The sequence below is a fragment of the Rhinoderma darwinii genome, chromosome 1 (genome assembly GCF_050947455.1).
Source record: "Rhinoderma darwinii isolate aRhiDar2 chromosome 1, aRhiDar2.hap1, whole genome shotgun sequence".
Taxonomy (NCBI): Eukaryota; Metazoa; Chordata; class Amphibia; order Anura; family Rhinodermatidae; genus Rhinoderma; species Rhinoderma darwinii.
Genome location: NC_134687.1, coordinates 609552201 through 609571758, shown reverse-complemented (window position 1 = coordinate 609571758; position 19558 = coordinate 609552201). Strand labels below are relative to the sequence as shown.

At 42.5% G+C, this 19558-nt stretch overlaps 1 protein-coding gene across 3 annotated transcripts in view; it reads right to left on the bottom strand.

Moving 5' to 3' along the window:
* Window positions 1–19558, bottom strand: part of WDR7 (WD repeat domain 7) — a 417770-nt gene that overhangs the window by 210838 nt on the left and 187374 nt on the right. The window lies entirely within an intron of this gene.

Here is a 19558-nt window from a genome sequence, read left to right as displayed (position 1 = left end):
TAAATATGAAGACCGTTGGACAAACAGATCCATTGATGTGATACTGCGGATGACAAAAATAGATGTAAAAAGAAAAATCTTTAAAGTCTTCCACAAGGTATAGAGTGGAACATTGTTGTCTAGAATGGCCGTTTCATTTTCCTGCAGTAAGGACACAAACATAAAGGGAGAATCTCACTCCGTCCCCGGCTCAGTCAGTCACTGCCTCTTCACAGTGATTGCTTTACTCACACATTTAATAATGGGAGGTCAAGACCGGACTCTTTCATCCAGGCTGTAGAGGAACTTGTGGATAATGCCATCTGACACCCCGCATGTCTCAGAGCCTGTCATACTGCAGAAGAAAAAATGCCAGTCTAAAGGCATAGCGGACTGTACCAATAGAATAACATATGGCATCACCGAGGACTATGACATAACTGGTGGGTTTTATACATCGGTAATGTCTTACGACAGAAGTAATATTGTAGATTTGAGATTCCGGTAAAATCCACACACTGCTTCCAAAATATTTTCGCATTGTTCCCTCGAGTCAATTCAGCAAATCCTCAATTTTTTATATATCATAATTTTATTCATGCGGTCTAGGACAGCTGTAACCTAGCGGATCTCCATTTTTGGCAATGTGGACCCTGGCTGCCATTAAGAGAAATTGGAGTTGTACGTCTCGGATTGGAAGGTTTGGACACTCCAGCAATGGAGGTAAGATCTCTGTAGGCCACCAATATATGATTTCACAGTTCTGGGTAATGGAGTTATAGAATCACGTGGCGTGGAGGGATTCTATAGCTTGGTAAGCGCTCTGAGAATTCTTGGGACCTGCAGTGAGGAAAAGTCAGCCTGTGCCAACAAGTCCTGGAAAATGTTCAGCACAGTTTCCCGCTGTGCCACGTAGTGCTCAGTCAGGCCTCGAATTCGCAGATTGGCACTCCATGACCTATTTGAGGTCCTCTAGTTTTAATTTGATCACGTCAAGCCTGGAAGCATGGTAGTCTATTATGGTGCGGTTCCCCTCCACAGAATTAACCACCTCTTCCATCCGGTCTTTCCATCTCTGCCCCACATCATGTAGCCGCTCGGTGAATCCAAGCCACAGCTTTGTGCAGTCCTGAATGAATAAGCTTTTTGGATGTTTTTGCATAGTTCATCGTGGTTTTAGAGCGGTGGAAGCTGAAGCAGGTCTAGCATCCAAGTGCAGATGTGGAGCCAGAGGAGTTGGCACCATTTTCCGCCATATTGGTTGGATGCAACTGGACATCTCCATAGGGGTCTAAGGCCAGAAGGCTGGACGTTAACAGGATCTGTGTTGATTATAGCTAGATGCTCAGAAGGAAGACATCCGTTAAGCGCTCTGTTAAGTTTTAATACGGTTTATCCCGCCGAGAAGTCTGTGATGGACACTACAAAAATAGATTTTTATTTCTTGCCTTTTGCTGTTCTGCTCTAGCTGGAGTTGACACGGCAGCCTTAGTTAAGGGAGAAATTCCCCTACATGACCTTTACGCCATGATGAGAGTGGATCATGGTGACATAGTCCTGGTGATCATGGGATCAGGCATATGAAAACTTACATCTAGAGGGGATGTGCTCACTAAGAATATCTTAAATAGGACCTACCCGCTCCCCTAACTTGTTTATTTTAGTAAGTTCTCGTATTCCCCATGAAATAAAAATTCTGTGTCATCTTTTCTTGGAAACCTGCATTGTGCTGTTCCTCTGTTATTTCTCCAGCAAATGTATTATTAAATTGACAACTGGGTGTGACCATTACCCTTTTAAATAGAGTGTGTTCCTAGAATGTGCTGGAATGTGTAGAGTCACACCTCATTGACGAGGACAATGGTATCACCCAGTTGTCAACTTTTCCGCACATTTTCAGGAAGAACAACAGAAGAATAGCACAATTTCGAGATCTAAGAAAAGATGCTCTAGCGTTATTTAATTGGGAATGCAAGTATTTACTAAAACAAAACAGGAGAGCTGACAGATCCTGCTTAATCTAACACTCTGGACACACAGTGGGTACAACTAGGGAATTCTCTCTATGGTGCTCTTTGAAGGAATTCTCTCTATGGGGCTCTTTGAATACCTGTGTCATGCACCACCCCCCTCAGTAACAACTGAACACAGATAAAACATGTCTACATTCACAGTGAGCCCCCCCCCCCCCCCCAATTCTTCAGCAGATGAAGTGGACCTCTTAGATATGTAAAGCAGCTTCAAGGCTCCTCCCCTTTACTGAGGCTCATATCCCTAAATATAGATGTGGGAAAGAGAAAGATACCTTATTCTCCTTTTCTTATCAGTAGTTGTTTACTTATAAATATTTTATTGTCGTATTGATAACCAGGTCCCCATGCACTGATATACTAGTGAGCAGTGCTGCGCATGCAGTGTAAAGCATGGGGGATGGACAGAACATCAGTGTAAAGCACTGGAAGGAGACATAGCAGTAGTCTGACTACCAACAGACAATGCAGCTAAACTGGAGTCACAGATTATAATAGTCCCCTGTTGCCTTCTTAAGCAGGCAAGTAAGCATCACCCAAAAAAGTGTGTATCATGGAAAAATATAAACTACAAGAATAGATTAAGAAAGCACGCAGTAAGATTTTGCGCTCACATTTTTTTTCTCATCAAATATCAATTCAGATTCCACGTCCATCTTCCCTCGCCCGATCGTCTCATCTTTTGTTTTATGTGCTTTGTGTTTGTACAGCGCTGTCCATTCTAATTTACAAAGTTGACCGCAATGTAAAGAGAAAAATCAATAATAATAATTCAAAAATAAGTTGCAAAGAGCCTTGTACACGGCAAACACCACAATGGTATAAGAGCAATGAAGACTTACACGACTTAAAGATACACATCAATAAGGAAATTGACACGTGCAGATCCGTCCTCCTAAAACGGCAGGTCAATGAAAAAAAAACTATGGTTTTACACCCTCACAAAATTACTAATCAATACACAGCAATAAAAAGGCGTAAAATGGTCAAAAATATGGGAAATTATTTAAAGAACAGCTTGCTGCCCTTCGCCATTTTTTTCTGCAGTTCTCCAAACACCTTAAATTAGGTTTTACATTTACTTTATGGGTTGGAAACGATTAAGGGAACATATAGTATACGTACATTTTGGGTTTAGGACTATTCGTAGACAACCCAGTACCGGCTCCAAGTGGTGAACATTGACGGTGCATGGAGCTGCATCAGCCAGATGGCAGTACTGCAGCAATCTGTGGTAAGACCGGTTCTTTGCCACGCCGTACACTACCGCTGCGTGTACGGGAACCCTAAAACAACTGCAATCTTTTTTGCTAGATATATTTATTATACCCAATAGTAAACCCCTCCTGACGGAGATCACGACTTATCTCCTATTATTCTAAATCAAGGTTTGCTAAAATGCCCTTCGAACAACCTCTACTCGTTGTAAACTCGAAATAACGGGGGTCTTGAGAGGCCGGGAATGGTGATGTTTTTACACTTTCCACATTTTATAGATTGGAGCTTTAACCAGAACTGACACAAATGACAAGTATGCAGGAGCTTTCCTTGATCAGATCACGGTCAGAATATACGAGGAGAACAAGAACAGGGCTCGGGACTGTCAGGAGTACTTATGTCCGGATACTCAGTGTAATGATCAACAAGTACAAAAAGATTCAGAAACATAAAATACACGAGCAACAGAACCCTTTAGGTCGGTGTACAAAAAGATCAGCTACATGAATGTTGCTGTAATATTCCGGGATTACCCAAGGAAAAAAGAAAACAATTACAAGCAACAGTCGTAAGAAATCGGACCACAAATTTTTACAACTTTTTTCCCCCATAATAAAACACTGAAGTGTGAGTCGCTGTGATGGTATAATTTTACTGCGTTTCAAAGGGAACATCAGGTTTCTTAATGGTCAAAGATCGATATATCCATCGAAATGTCTACCTAATATCTATCTATCTATCTAATACCTATCTCTCTCATGTCTGTCTATCCAGATCATATCTATCTAATATCTATCTATCTATCTAATATCTATCTATCTCATATCTATCTCTCTATCTATCTATCTCTCTATCTATCTCTCATGTCTGTCTATCTATCCATCTAATATCTATCTCTCTATCTAATATCTATCTTATATCTATATCCATCTCATAATCTAATCTATCCATCAATCTCGCGGTCTCATATCTATCCATTTCATACCTATCTATCCATCACTTTTAAAAACAATTGTGTGAAACAAAGAAAAAAAACTTAAAGATTAAATGTTAATACATGTATCTAATATCTATTCATATATTTCTTATGTCTATCTAGCTACCTCAGATCTATCTACCTTATACATACCTTTCTCATACATATCTCTTTCATCTTATATCTATCTGCTAGATAGATCTATCAATCTATCTATCGTGTATATATACACGTGCATCTTCTTTTCCAAATAAAAAAGCCACCAGTAAATGAGATTTGACTGTCAAATTATTGGAGCGCACCCAGTTTTCCTAGACTGCTGCCTAGTTATACGCCTCCCCCCCTGCGTTGCTGTCAAACCTTGCCCTTTGAAGATGGGTGACAACCCTGTGTTAATATGGCAGCCATATTAATTCTGACCCGGTCTACCATTCCAAAAAACATCAGTTTTAAGAGGACAACCCAAAGACTCTTATTCCCTGGCGAGTTTGTGACTCTTGGAGGAACTTCTCTATAAGACAATAACATAATGGGATCCTCTATCCTGTGATTGTCTCCGGATTCTCTGGTCTTAACAGGCGTTAATTGGGCCGAGTGACTTTGTATTCTTTCCCGGTAATCACTATTGGTTATGCGTGTCCTAATACCTTGAATCAAGTTGTTTGACCTAAACAGAGTTGAGTCTCCACTGACATCTGTCCTTCAACCAGATGTCAAACACATAAACGCCTGGACAAAGGGACACTGAACTGTTCCAGCAAATTTATTGTGGACATCTGCTGATGGGACAGATGTCCATCTAACTTCTCCACATACTTTCATGTTGTTTAAGGACTTCGCATTTCAAAAGGAATTAAGATTTCATGTTTTTGCATTAACTGAGGACACTTAATGACAAGTGATGGGGAAACGGTTTCCCCTACTCACAAGAAAAGGGCTCTTATTAAAGTTGTTCTTTCTTAATAGAAAGCATTACATTGTATTTAGCATCAGAAAGGCAAAAGCCTCCTTAAAGGCCAGCGTTCCGCTCAAAAGCTGCAAGAGTTGCCGGCATGCTCGAGGAGTGATTAAACACAAATTAAAAGTTTCTTTGATCTCGGTATGGTGGGCATGCGAGACCACATGCCAAAATGTATGTTGACAAGATCTTTGGAAGGATCTCAAGTTGACTGTAACCTCTTTAAATGGAGCCCAGCATGAACTTTGTCCATGGGCTGAATCTTCAGGCGTGCTCATTGTGCAGAACAGTGGGTCACTGGCTTGTTTGTTGGGGGTGGCAGATGGTTTCGTTTGTTACATACACCCAGCCCTTTTTCCCCCACAAAATATAGGTAGTGTCCTGGCCAGAGATGAGAGGGAAGTAATGCATGGTTGCACCTGTCTTTGGATTTTTATTTTCTGTTAAAAGCTTTGGACTGTTGACTTTTGTTTGGGCATGACCGAAAGCCCGTTTGAGTGTCTGGATTTGGAAAATGACACAGATCTTAAAAAAAAAATAAAAAAAAAAATGCTACAGTATAATGTTGCCCAAAACAAACCTAAACTAATCTTTTTACTTTAATAGTCTTAATAAAAATAAAAATAAAAGAGAATTACAATGGGTGTAAGCGTCAAAGACTTGGTCAACTTTTGCGCTGAAAAATTCTGTAGCATGTGGATGAGATTTGTTTAAAACTTATCCATATGGCCAGTACTGTAATCCGATGTGTACTTTTCAGAGATTTTCCGAAATGTGTGGACCGACCTAAATCTTTTCAAAGTTTGCTGCTTGTTTCTGTACTTCACACAATTTTTATTAAAAAAAATAATCTGCAAAATACCCGCCAAAATAAAAACCATATAAAAGTAAAAGAGAATACTGATTATAAATATAATTTTACCAGTGTCATGTGCACATGCCACCGCACATAAGAAAAAGCCACTGTAAGATTTGTATACACTCAAGGAGAAAAATATCTTAGTGCAGTTGGTGATCGATAAACTTTTCATATGTTTTCTGTGTTTAATTCAAATATTAAAGTCCAACCAATTAAATTCTAGCCTCTCTGTTGCAACATTTATAAACAACAGCCTCGGCTTCATAAGCTGATGAAAAGCTGCAGCCAGCCATGCATTTCTCTTTCAGTGGCCACTGAATGGCCATTTAAGTAATACATGGACGTCACGTCACGGGCCAGGTCGGCAAGGCAAAAGACACTTTAGGTTAGCGCCAATGAACTCTGACTAATAGACGGGGTCACGAGCATACCGCCAGTGAAAAACAAAAACGTCACAGTGCTTTTAAATTCCCATGTGCAGAATCTTTGTTCTTTCCACCCAAATCTCAACTTCCTATTATAATATAGGAAGCTATCATTGTCTGCCATGTTACACACTATTGTGTACCAGTCACAGACCGCCGGCACGTTCCACCTACCGGCAGCCGCGACCGCAGGACAGTTTATTCCTTCATGCCGGCATCTCCCTCCCCAGAGACGCCGGCACACGTGGCTGTAGCTCCCCTCGGTGTCACGCACGCTCACTCCTGGCCTTAAAAGGCCAGTGCACGCACTTGTGTAAATTCCCCAGCCAATCCCTTTACACCCTGGACTTTAAAAAGTCTCTGTCCTTACTCGCCTTGCCTGAGCGTTGTTGTCTTCCCATGTTAGTTTAATCAAATGATCTCTTAGTTGTATCCTGTTCCCAGTTTTCCAGTATTCTGTTACTGTGTTTGTTCCTGAGCTGAAATCTAGTGTTGGAGTCGTGTTTGTTCCATCTGCCACTTTCAGGTACTCTCGTGCTAAGACTTTTCAGTGACTGTTGTTTGGCCAGCTGCCACTCCGCTATGGTGGATCGGCCTAGTGAGTCCTCATTCCCAAGAAGAGTGACAGTACGCTGAGGCCATGAAACCCGCTGGCCAACCCAAGTCCGCTGTTCAAATTACACAAACGGACATGCGTGACCTCCAGGAACTTCCGGATCAACCACTACAGGCGGTGAACTCCATATGTCGTTTGGATTATCCTCCTGCACCTCCACTGGCTGTTCCCGCATCTCCAGCACCTGCTGTCCCTCGTACAATTTACCTCTACCTCCTCGCTATGACGGAGACCCCAAGACTTGCTCACCTCTTCCCCTCTGATGAGGCCAAAGTAGCTTTTATTATTTCTCTGCATGGCCAAACCACATCTTGGAACGAGAGGGCAAGACATTTTCTGATCTGTCGCTATTTCTAGAGACTTTATATATGGTGTTCGAGGAACCGGATAGAACATCTTCTGTGGCTGCCTCACTGCTGATCTTTAAAACAAGAGGAATCGACTGTAGGGGAGTATGCCCTCTCCTTCTGTACACTGGCGGTGGAGCTGGCGTGGAATAATGAGATCTTCGATCGAAATCGTGGAGCCAGGATTTTTACAAAGCTGGATCTTCGCGGGGCTCATAACTTGATCCGGATCTGTCAAGGTGACGAATGGAAGACCGCATTCAACACCCGAGACGAACAAGAGGAGTATCTCGTAATGTCCTTTGGTCGGTGTAAAGCTCCAGTGGTATTTCAGGAATTTACATCTTCCGGGATCTTCTGTACATCTGTGTGGGGGTATGTTTGGACGACATCCTAAACTATTCACAAGATCTGATCAGGGAAGGTGAAGTCCATCTAAGAGTGGCCATTTAGCGATTTCTGGGATTGGCAAATTTTTAGTGGCAGTTTATCCCAAACTTACAGTCTCGGACTGCACTAATCTCTGCTCTTACTAAGAAGGGGGTGAACACCAAGGTTTAGACTCCGGAGGCAGAGTCAGCATTTTCTAATCTCAAGAGCGCTTTCACTTCAGCCTTAGTTTTTCATTATCCTGACGTGTCTCGACAGTTCTTACAAGAGGTAGATGCTTCTTCCGTTGGTGTTGGAGCACTACTGTATCAAAGAAACTCCAAGACTAAGGCAGTGGTTTGTGGCTTCTTATCCAAACTGCTCTCTAGTGCAGAGTGCAACGACTCCATTGGGGATTGGGAGTTACTGGCCATCAAGTAGGCATTGGAGGAATTGAGACATCTGCTGGAGGGTGCTACTCACCCCATCATCATCTATACGGACCACAAAAATCTCACGTACACTACCGTTCAAAAGTTTGGGGTCACCCAGACAATTTTGTGTTTTCCATGAAAACTCACACATATTTATCAAATGAGTTGCAAAATGACTAGAAAATATAGTCAAGACATTGACAAGGTTAGAAATAATGATTTTTATTTGAAATAATAATTTTCTCCTTCAAACACTGCTTTCGTCAAAGAATGCTCCATTTGCAGCAATTACAGCATTGCAGACCTTTGGCATTCTAGCTGTTAATTTGCTGAGGTAATCGGGAGAAATTTCACCCCATGCTTCCAGAAGCCCCTCCCACAAGTTGGATTGGCTTGATGGGCACTTCTTGCATACCATACGGTCAAGCTGCTCCCACAACTGCTCTATGGGGTTGAGATCTGGTGACTGCGCTGGCCACTCCATTACAGATAGAATACCAGCTGCCTGCTTCTTCCCTAAATAGTTCTTGCATAATTTGGAGGTGTGCTTTGGGTCATTGTCCTGTTGTAGGATGAAATTGGCTCCAATCAAGCACTATCTACAGGGTATGGCATGGCGTTGCAAAGTGGAGTGATAGCCTTCCCTATTCAAAATCCCTTTTACCTTGTACAAATCTCCCACTTTACCAGCACCAAAGCAACCCCAGACCATCACATTACCTCCACCATGCTTGACAGATGGCGTCAGGCACTCTTCCAGCATCTTTTCAGTTGTTCTGCGTCTCACAAATGTTCTTCTGTGTGATCCAAACACCTCAAACTTCGATTTGTCTGTCCATAACACTTTTTTCCAATCTTCCTCTGTCCAATGTCTGTGTGCTTTTGCCCATATTAATCTTTTCCTTTTATTAGCCAGTCTCAGATATGGCTTTTTCTTTGCCACTCTGCCCTGAAGGCCAGCATCCCGGAGTAGCCAGCATTTGTGGGTTCGATTAAACTATCAAAATGGCTAGAAAAGGAGAGCTTTCATGTGAATCTCGACAGTCTATTCTTGTTCTTAGAAATGAAGGCTATTCCATGCGAGAAATTGCCAAGAAACTGAAGACTTCCTACAACGGTGTGTACTACTCCCTTCAGAGGACAGCACAAACAGGCTCTAACCAGAGTAGAAAGAGAAGTGGGAGGCCCCGCTGCACAACTGAGCAACAAGACAAGTACATTAGAGTCTCTAGTTTGAGAAATAGACGCCTCACAGGTCCTCAACTGGCAGCTTCATTAACCCCTTCCCTCTTTGGCCGCTTTTGACCTTCCTGACAGAGCCTCATTTTTCAAATCTGACATGTTTCACTTTATATGGTAATAACTCCGGAATGCTTTTACCTATCCAAGTGATTCTGAGACTGTTTTCTCGTGACACATTGGACTTTATGTTACTGGCAAAATTTTCCCGATACATTCAGTATTTAATTGTGAAAAACACCAAAATTTATTGAAAAATTGCAAAAATTTGCATTTTTCTCAATTTAAATGTATCTGCTTGTAAGACAGGCAGTTATACCACACAAAAATGTTGCTAACTAACATCCCCCATATGTCTACTTTAGATTGGCATCGTTTTTTGAACATCATTTTATTTTTCTAGGACGTTACAAGGCTTAGAACTTTAGCAGCAATTTCTCACATTTTCAAGAAAATTTCAAAATGCTATTTTTACAGGGGCCAGTTCAGTTGTGAAGTAGGTTTGAGGTCCTTAGATATTAGAAACAACCAATAAGTCACCCCATTTTAAAAAATGCACCCCTCAAAGTATTCAAAACAGCATTTAGAAAGTTTCTTAACCCTTTAGACATTGCGCAGGAATTAAGGCAAAGTAGAGGTGAAATTTACAAAGTTCATTATTTTTTTCCAGAAATTCATTTTGAATCCATTTTTTTTGTACCACAGAATGTTTTACCCAAGAAATGCAACTCAATATTTATTGCCCAGGTTCTGCAGTTTTAGGAAATATCCCACATGTGGCTCTAGTGTGCTACTGGACTGAAGCACCGGCCTCAGAAGCAAAGGAGCACCTGGTGGATTTTGGGTCTCCTTTTTATTAGAATATATTTTAGGCACCATGTCAGCTTTGAACAGGTCTTGTGGAACTAAAACAGTGGAAACCCCCCAAAAGTGACCCCATTTGGGAAACTACACCCCTCGAGGAATTTATATAGGGCTGTAGCAAGCATTTTGACCGGCCAGTTTTTTTGCAAAAATGTTTGGAACTAGGCCATGAAAATGAAAATCTAAATTTTTTCAAATAAAATGTAGGTTTAGCTAATTTTTTTTCATTTCCAAAAGAACTAAAGTAGAAAAAGCACCACAACATTTGTAGAGCAATTTCTCCCGAGTAAAACAATACCCCACATGTGGTAATAAACGGTTGTTTGGACACACGGCAGGGCTTAGAAGGGATAGAGCGCCATTTGGCTCTTGGAGCTCAAATTTAGCAGGAATGGTTTGCGGAGGCCATGTCGCATTTGCAAAGCCCCCTAGGGGACAAAACAGTGGAAACCCCCAACAAGTGACCCCATTTTGGAAACTATACCCCTCGAGGAATTTATCTAGGGGTGTAGCAAGTATTTTGACCGGCCAGTTTTTTTGCAAAAATTTTTGGAACTAGGCCATGAAAATGAAAATCTACATTTTTTCAAATAAAATGTAGGTTTAGCTAATTTTTTTTCATTTCCACAAGGACTAAAGGAGAAAAAGCACCATCAAATTTGTAAAGAAATTTCTCCCGAGTAAAACAATACCCCACATGTAGTAATAAAAGGCTGTTTGGACACACGGCGAGGCTGAGAAGGGAAAGAGCGCCATTTGGCTTTTGGAACTCAAATTTAGCAGGAATGGTTTGCGGAGGCCATGTCACATTTACAAAGCCCCTGAGGGGACAAAACAGTGGAAACCCCCAACAAGTGACCCCATTTTGGAAACTACACCCCATGAGGAAATTATCTAGGAGTACAGTGAGCAGTTTGACCCCACAGGTGTTTTACAGAACTTATTGGAAGTAGGCCGTAAAAATGAAAATCTAAATTTTTTTAAATAAAATGTAGGTTTAGGTTTTTTTTTTCATTTCCACAAGGACTGAAGGAGAAAAAGCACCATAAAATTAGTAAAGCAACTTCTCCCGAGTAAAACAATACCCCACATGTGGTCATAAACGGCTGTTTGGACACACGGTAGGGCTCAGAATGGAACTAGCACCATTTGGATTTTGGATAGTGTCTGGGCGCCATGTCACATTTGCTGAGCCCCTGTAGTACTAGTACAGTGGAAACACCCCAAAATTGACTCCATTTGGGAAACTGCACCCCTGAGGAATCATCTAGGGGTATAGTGAAAATTTTGATCCCAAAGGTTTTTTGCTGAATTAATTAGAATTAAGCCATGAAAATGAAAAATAATTTTTTTTTTCAACAAGATGTAGTTTTAGATCAACATTTTTCATTTTTACAAGGAATAGAGAAGAAAAAGCACCCCAACATTTGTAAAGTAATTTCTCCCGAGTACGGTAACACCCCATATGTGGTTATAATCGGCTGTTTACCTATATGGGAGCATTCAGAAGAAAAGGAGCGGTATTTATCTTTTGGAACGTAGATTTTTCTGGAATGGTTTGCGGACAGCATGTTGCATTTGCAAAACTCCTGATGTACCAAACAAAAGTGACCCCGTTTTAGAAACTACACCCCTAAAGGCATTTATCAAGGGGTGTAGTGAGAATTTAGACTCCACAGGTGTTTTTCAGAAATGAATACGCAGTGGATTGTGCAAAGTGAAAATTGCAATTTTTCCACTGATCTGCCCATTCACCGCACAAGATGTTGTGCCCCTGGAGAATGTTACCCCATAAATTGTTAAGCGGGTTCTCCCGGGTATGGTAATGCCTTACTTGTGGCCATAAATTGCTGTTTGGGCACACTGTAGGGCTAAGAAGGGAAAGACCGCCATTTTGAGCATGGATTTTGCTTGGTAACAGTTCTGTTTGAGTTTTGCTGGTATTCAGTTTATAATGTGGTGGCATATGTAATCTGTGCGGAGTACATCAGGGCATAATAAGAGGGTATAATAATGGGGTAAATAATACAATTATCCATAGATGTGTGTTACGCTGTGAAGCGATCCATTATGCGCAGGCCGGCGTCACACTGATAAACGATTTTCTTTCTTATCCCCCTTTTGTAACGCTCTGCACCTTTTGGGGACTTTTTCTCCTTCGTAGTTTGGGAAATATTGCTGGGAAAGTTTTGCGCTGGTATAATACGGGCGCCCTCGCTTCCAGCGGATGTGCGATGTCCATTCCCTTTTCTAAGTTCCTAAATACTAGGGCCCTGAAACTGAAGGGATGTTCCCCTCCGGCCTGCGCATTGAGATGTTTTTCATCACCGCATTACTGGTGCCGTAACTTTTTTATTTTTCAGTTGATTGAGCGGTGTGAGGGCTTGTTTTTTGCGAGACGGGCTGTAGATTTCATTGGTATAATTTTGGAACACATACGACTTTTTGATCACTTTTTATTTCATTTTTTGGTAAAGGAAATGACCAAAAACAAGCAATTCTGGAATCGTTTTTTATTGTTTTTTTTATCGGCATCCACAGTGCGCCCTAAATTACATGTTAGCTTTATTCTGCGGGTCGATACGATTACGGCGATACCAAATTTATATAGTTTTTTTTATGTATTGCGGCTTTTGCACAATAAAATCACTTTTTATAAAATCACTTGTTTTCTGTCTCGCCATATTCTAAGACACATAACGTTATTATTTTTGCGTGCACAAAGCGGTGTCAGGGATTATTTTTTGCGGGACGGATTGCCGTTTTTATTGGTACTATTTTGGAGTAAATGTGACTTTTTGATCACTTTTTATAGCATTTTTTGGAAGGAGATGTGACCTAAAAACAAAGATTCTGGCGCCGTTTTTCATGTTTTTTTTTTACGGCGTTTACCGTGCGGCATAAATTACATAATAGTTTTGTAGTTTGGGTCGTTACGGACGCGGCGATACCAATTATGTATAGTTTTTTTAATTTTTACGGTTTTTCCCATAATAAAAGACTTACTATGGGAAAAAAGTCAGTTTAGCTTTATTTTTATTTGAAATGTGTGTTTTTATTGTTTTACCACATTTTTATTAACTTTTTTTTACTTTTCTGACTTGTCCCACTAGGGGACATGAGGGCCTGATGCCCCGATCGCTACTCTAATACACTGCACTACATACGTAGTGCAGTGTATTAGCGCTGTCAGTTATTCACTGACAGCAAGCCTATGAGGACACGCCGAAGGCGGGTCCTCATCGGCTCCCGTACAAGGCAGACTCGGACGCCATTTTCTGGCGTCCGATTGCCACAGCAACCCAGCGATTGCATCACTGGGTTGCCGATCGGGTGAAAACCTATCAGATGCTGCGCTCTATTGAGCGCAGAATCTGAGGGGTTAATCTGCCGGATCGGAGAGTAGCTCCGGTCCTGGCAGTTACAGGAGGGTGCCAGCTGTATAATACAGCTGTCACCCCGCGGTGATGGTGCCGGCTCTGCTTCTGAGCCCGCACAATCACTGCGCCGTACATGTACGGCGCTTTGCGGGAAGCACCTCCCGACAGCGCCGTACATGTACGGCGCATGTCGGGAAGGGGTTAAATAGTACCCGCAAAACGCCAGTGTCAACGTCTACAGTGAAGAGGCGACTCCGGGATGCTGGCCTTCGGGGCAGAGTAGCAAAGAAAAAGCCATATCTGAGACTGGCTAATAAAAGGAAAATATTAATATGGGCAAAAGAACACAGACATTGGACAGAGGAAGATTGGAAAAAAAGTGTTATGGACAGACAAATCGAAGTTTGAGGTGTTTGGATCACACAGAAGAACATTTGTGAGACGCAGAACAACTGAAAAGATGCTGGAAGAGTGCCTGACACCATCTGTCAAGCAAGGTGGAGGTCAGGGGCGTAACTAGGAAAGATTGGGGCCCATAGCAAAGTTTTGACTGGGGCCCCCCCTCCCCTGGGTGTCACACAACCCCCCCCCCCTTGTATATAGTGCCTTTTTTACAGCCCCCCCTGTAGATAACGCCATACCGCCCCCCCTCTGTAGATCGCGCCATACAGCCCCCCTGTAGATAACGCCATACAGCCCCACCCCTGTAGAGAACGCCATACAGCCCCTCCCTGTAGAGAACGCCATACAGCCCCACCCCTGTAGAGAACGCCATACAGCTCCCCCCCTGTAGGGAACGCCATACAGCCACCCCCCCCTGCAGGGAACGCCATACAGCCACCCCCCCTGTAGGGAACGCCATACAGCGTCCCCCCTCCCAAAAAAATGCGACCTACAGTGTGTCCTACAAAATACATGTATCCCCTATCCACAGGATCTCCACAGGATAAGGGATACATGTGTGATCGCTGGCAGCGATAGAGAGAACGGGGGACTGAAAGTCCCCTGAACTTCTCCATGACAAACCTCTGACTTCCGGCGTCTGCGCAGCTCAATAAAAATGAAAGGAGCGCTGGTCACGCATGCGCACAAGCACAACCGGCGCTCCATTCATTTCTACGGAGCTGCCGACACAGACCCCGGAAGTCCGAGGTTTGTGATGGAGAACTTCAGGGGACTTTCAGTCCCCCGTTCTCCCTATCACTGCCAGCGATCACACATGTATCCCCTATCCTGTGGATAGAGGATACATGTCTTTTGCTCTATTTTGCGCCTTCAGGACCAGACACCGTTTAGCCATTTTTAGCACGTGTAAGTTAAATGGCTATAACTTTTTTATTTGTTGGGCTAACGACGTGATTTTTGCGACGTTTTTTCCGTAGACAATGCAGGTTTCATTTTGTATCGTTTTTATACACACCTTTTTTGCTATTTTAGAATTTTTATTCATAAAGTTTGAAAATAATAGTAAAAAAATAAGCTTTTTTACATTTCAGCTATTTATTTTTTGGTAATAACATAGTTTTACCCTAAAATAGACCTTTTATTTGTGATCGCCATTGTCTACCGTAAATTTTTATATATTACATGTCTATATTAGGGTAATTGGGTCAGCACTAGCGTTACAACAATGATTGGCGGGGGGAACGTTTTTTTTTTGGGGTGGGTATTTTATGTGTATTTATTATTTACATTTTTTTTGCACTTTACTTTATTATTTTTTTATTACTATGGTCTGTCCCTCTAAGGTCAAAAAAGACCTTTGGGGAACTTTATATATTTTTTTTTCTTTCTTTTACACCATGTTTTTCCACTGTAACTGGAGCTACACAGCAGCCCCAGTTACAGGGGAAATCAGCCCTCTCATAGTGACGATTGTCACTAATAGGGCTGTGCTAGGTCTAGTAAGACCCAGCAGCAGTCTGCCACTAACGGCACCCGGCGATCATGTGACCAGTCACATGATCGCCGGGAGGAATAGAGACAGCGCCGCTGCTGCTGTCTCTATTCCTGTACACAGCGCGCATTGAGCGCTGTGTACAAGTGATCAGAGAAGACAGAAGCAGCGAAAGCTGCTTCTATCCTCTCCTCAGGGTCCCCGGCAGTTACTGACAGCCGGAGACCCGACAATCAGCTGCCCGATCGCGCGGGCAGCAAGTTAAAACCCGAGCCGTAGAAAGTCTATGGCTCGGGTTTTAAGGACCCTGACCGGGAACCAGTTAATGGCAGAGCGGAAAGATACCTCCCTGCTCTGCCGTAGTGTTCAGTGGCGTCCCGCTGTAGCAGCCATAGCGGCTGCTAGCGGAGCCTCCGGCCATGGTGGGGGCCCGTGCCGGCGGGCGACACGGGCCCCCTCATGCCGCAGGCCCCGTAGCAGCCGCTACGGCAGTAGTTACGCCACTGGTGGAGGTAATGTGATGGTCTGGCGTTGCTTTGGTGCTGGTAAAGTGGGAGATTTGTACAAGGTAAAAGGGATTTTGAATAAGGAAGGCTATCACTCCATTTTGCAACGCCATGCCATACCCTGTGGGCAGCGCTTGATTGGCGCCAATTTCATCCTACAACAGGACAATGACGCAAAGCACACCTCCAAATTATGCAAGAACTATTTAGGGAAGAAGCAGGCAGCTGGTATTCTATCTGTGATGGAGTGGCCAGCGCAGTCACCAGATCTCAACCCCATAGAGCTGTTGTGGGAGCAGCTTGACCGTATGGTACGCAAGAAGTGCCCATCAAGCCAATCCAACTTGTGGGAGGGGCTTCTGGAAGCATGGGGTGAAATTTCTCCCGATTACCTCAGCAAATTAAGAGCTAGAATGCCAAAGGTCTGCAATGCTGTAATTGCTGCAAATGGAGCATTCTTTGACGAAAGCAAAGTTTGAAGGAGAAAATTATTATTTCAAATAAAAATCATTATTTCTAACCTTGTCAATGTCTTGACTATATTTTCTAGTCATTTTGCAACTCATTTGATAAATATAAGTGTGAGTTTTCATGGAAAACACAAAATTGTCTGGGTGACCCCAAACTTTTGAACGCTAGTGTATATATATATATTAGCACCTGCGGTGTGCATCTGCATTTTCTTGTTACTGGTAATACATTAGTCACGGCTGATTTGCACCTGCATATCGATTTCATGTTTTAGGAGGAGCTAACCAACTTTTTTAGTTTGGAACGGTTTGTTCCGTCATTCCCAACGCAGGTGTGAACCCAGTCTTAGAAGGGTTCCTGGACAATAAACTGATCACAAAGGTAAAATTGAGCAGCAAGTGTTTCATTTCCCTGCAGCTCCACCACAGGGGGAAAGTAAAGCATTACACAGTTTTCATTCAAATCAATGGGGTTGTCTACGTAATGCAGGACAGGTCCTCCAGAGAGAAATGCTCCTTGTAACCTCTCTCTACTCTGGTCAAGAGATGAGGATCCTAAACGGGGACCCCCTCTATTAACTCAAAAAATCCCTTATAGGGTATATAAAAATGGGTTTTCTAAACTGGACACTCCTTTAAGACTCCATCTACTCTGCATTTTTTTTAAAGTAATATTTCAGCTGTGCCAATGTTATGGATAAGAACTAAATAGTATTTGACCTTAGTAAACCATCCTTAATGCGGAGGTGTATCTGCCAGACTGGTTTCTCTCTACTCCCTTTTGGATTTGATTCTGATTTTAGCCCCCCCAAAAAAAATATATTATAATAATAAAAATAAGCGGGGTGATCTAGGAGATGTGTGATGCTGGCCTATACATTTTTGGTACTGTCCATTCTTGATTAGTTGTTACGTATTTTTCATTTGAGTAAGGATATTTACTTTTCTCTAATGGGGGAGTATTTTTTCATTCTTTTTTTTTTTTTTTATAGGTCCACGTAAAAAGCACTGCTACATGGAAACCATAGTCAGCATTTCACGGCTGCAAAGTTTCATCATAAAAGAATCTTGAGCTATGACACGTAAATCATCCTTTTGCGATCATGTAAAATGGACCCTTGATGGCTATTTTACAGCTCTCCGAGGTCAAGGTTCCCTGTTCCTGTCAGAAACCACAAGCATTTTCTTTCATCAGCATTTCTACAGTCTGTTTACTTCTGGTGAATAAAGGGGTCTCAAAAATGGAAAATCAAGTGCGATCTTTAATAATTGAAGAGCTTCTCTTCCCATTGTTCCAAATGCACACCAGGAATGGCTGAGGCACAGGAGAATATCTGGAGTCTTGATGTTAGCGAGTTTCAGTACGGGAACACTGATGTCATGTATTTTATTTATTGCTGTACCCAATAGTTCCCATTTCTGTTAATATTTTAGGGGGAAAAAAACTTATTTATGGGCACTATTTGCAGAATACATTTATTACAACTTTACAATTTTCTTATTCCACTTATATTTAGTTTGCTTCATAAAAAAATTCGAGTAGAAAATATAATTGGACAAAAAAATACTTACAAGTACCTAAAATGCTGTATTTAGCTCTAAAGAAGCAAACCCTATTACAAAAATAAAAAACCCTGTCCCCAAAAATAAAAACATATATCTACAAACACTCACAATATAATATATATATATATATATATATATATATATATATATATATATATATATATAGGCATGTTAAGTGCATCTTTTAGTATACCCCATTACCTAACTTTGTTTAATTAGATGCTCATTCCAATATAAAACTATAATACCATCAAGCTTAAAACGTACTATTTATTTTTTAAATATAATTTCTTGGGGGCGTGGCTTGGACATGGCGCTGACCAGACGTGCTGCTTGAGAGCTCCGTTCCTGCACTTCCCTAACCCGATCATAAGCATATTAATAAGCAACATTTTATCAACCTGATGGTCAGGAAATCCAAGGCCTCCACGGGGACTCCTTACTGTACACGGCAGATGTCTTCAGCCGGCTCCATCCAGCGATTTCTGACCGATGCTGCTGCTGGAACATCATCTAAGATGGTGCCGCTGGAGGGGAGACGTGATGGCGCCGGGACTTCGCTTCCAGAGGGGCTATCATCTGCGGCCGGCGCTGCTGCATCAGGTCCCGCTAGTACCTTCCCCTCGATATCGGGTTCTCAGGGGCAGTTTCCCTCCCTGCTGAATGGGATGGAGCCGAGCTCTTCTGGGGCTGTGATGGCACTGCCTGCGCGGGACTGCTCGCCACGTGGTGCCTGTCATGGCGGCCAGGTTTCTCCCTTATCCTCCCCTCATGTGCTGGGGCCTGCAATGCTGCCTTCTACCTCTCCCAGAGATATGGCTGTTCATCCCTCCTCTCATATAGGTGGTTCTGCTGTCCTAGGGGATGATTTACAGGGCTTGAGACAACAGTTATCAGCATTGCCCACTAAACAGGACATGGAACGTTATGTAAACCGTCTTGAGACGACGTATAAATCAGAGATACAATCTCTTACTACCAATCTATCTCAATTGTCCGATCAAGTACAGCGGATGGAAAGCGATGTTTCCGTTATTACACAGCAACAAGTTTCTCACGCCGACCGATTGGATCAACACTCTCATCAGATTCACGCATTATTTAACCTTGCTGAGGATCATGAGAATCGGAATCGCCGTAATAATATTCGGCTTCGGGGCATCCCTGAGGATATCTCTCCGGGTCAACTCATTCCTGCTCTACAGTCTCTGTTTAATTCATTACTAGGGCGCCCTGCTGATGATCCTCTGGAGCTGGATAGAGCTCACCGGACTCTAGGCCCGCGTAACCCGGATCCTGATAGGCCTAGAGATGTGCTATGCCGTGTCCATTTCTTTTCTCTTAAGGAGCAGATCATGAGGAAGGCCCGAGATAAAGGCGAGGTCTTATTACAGGGAGTCAAGATCCAGCTGCTGTCTAATTTGT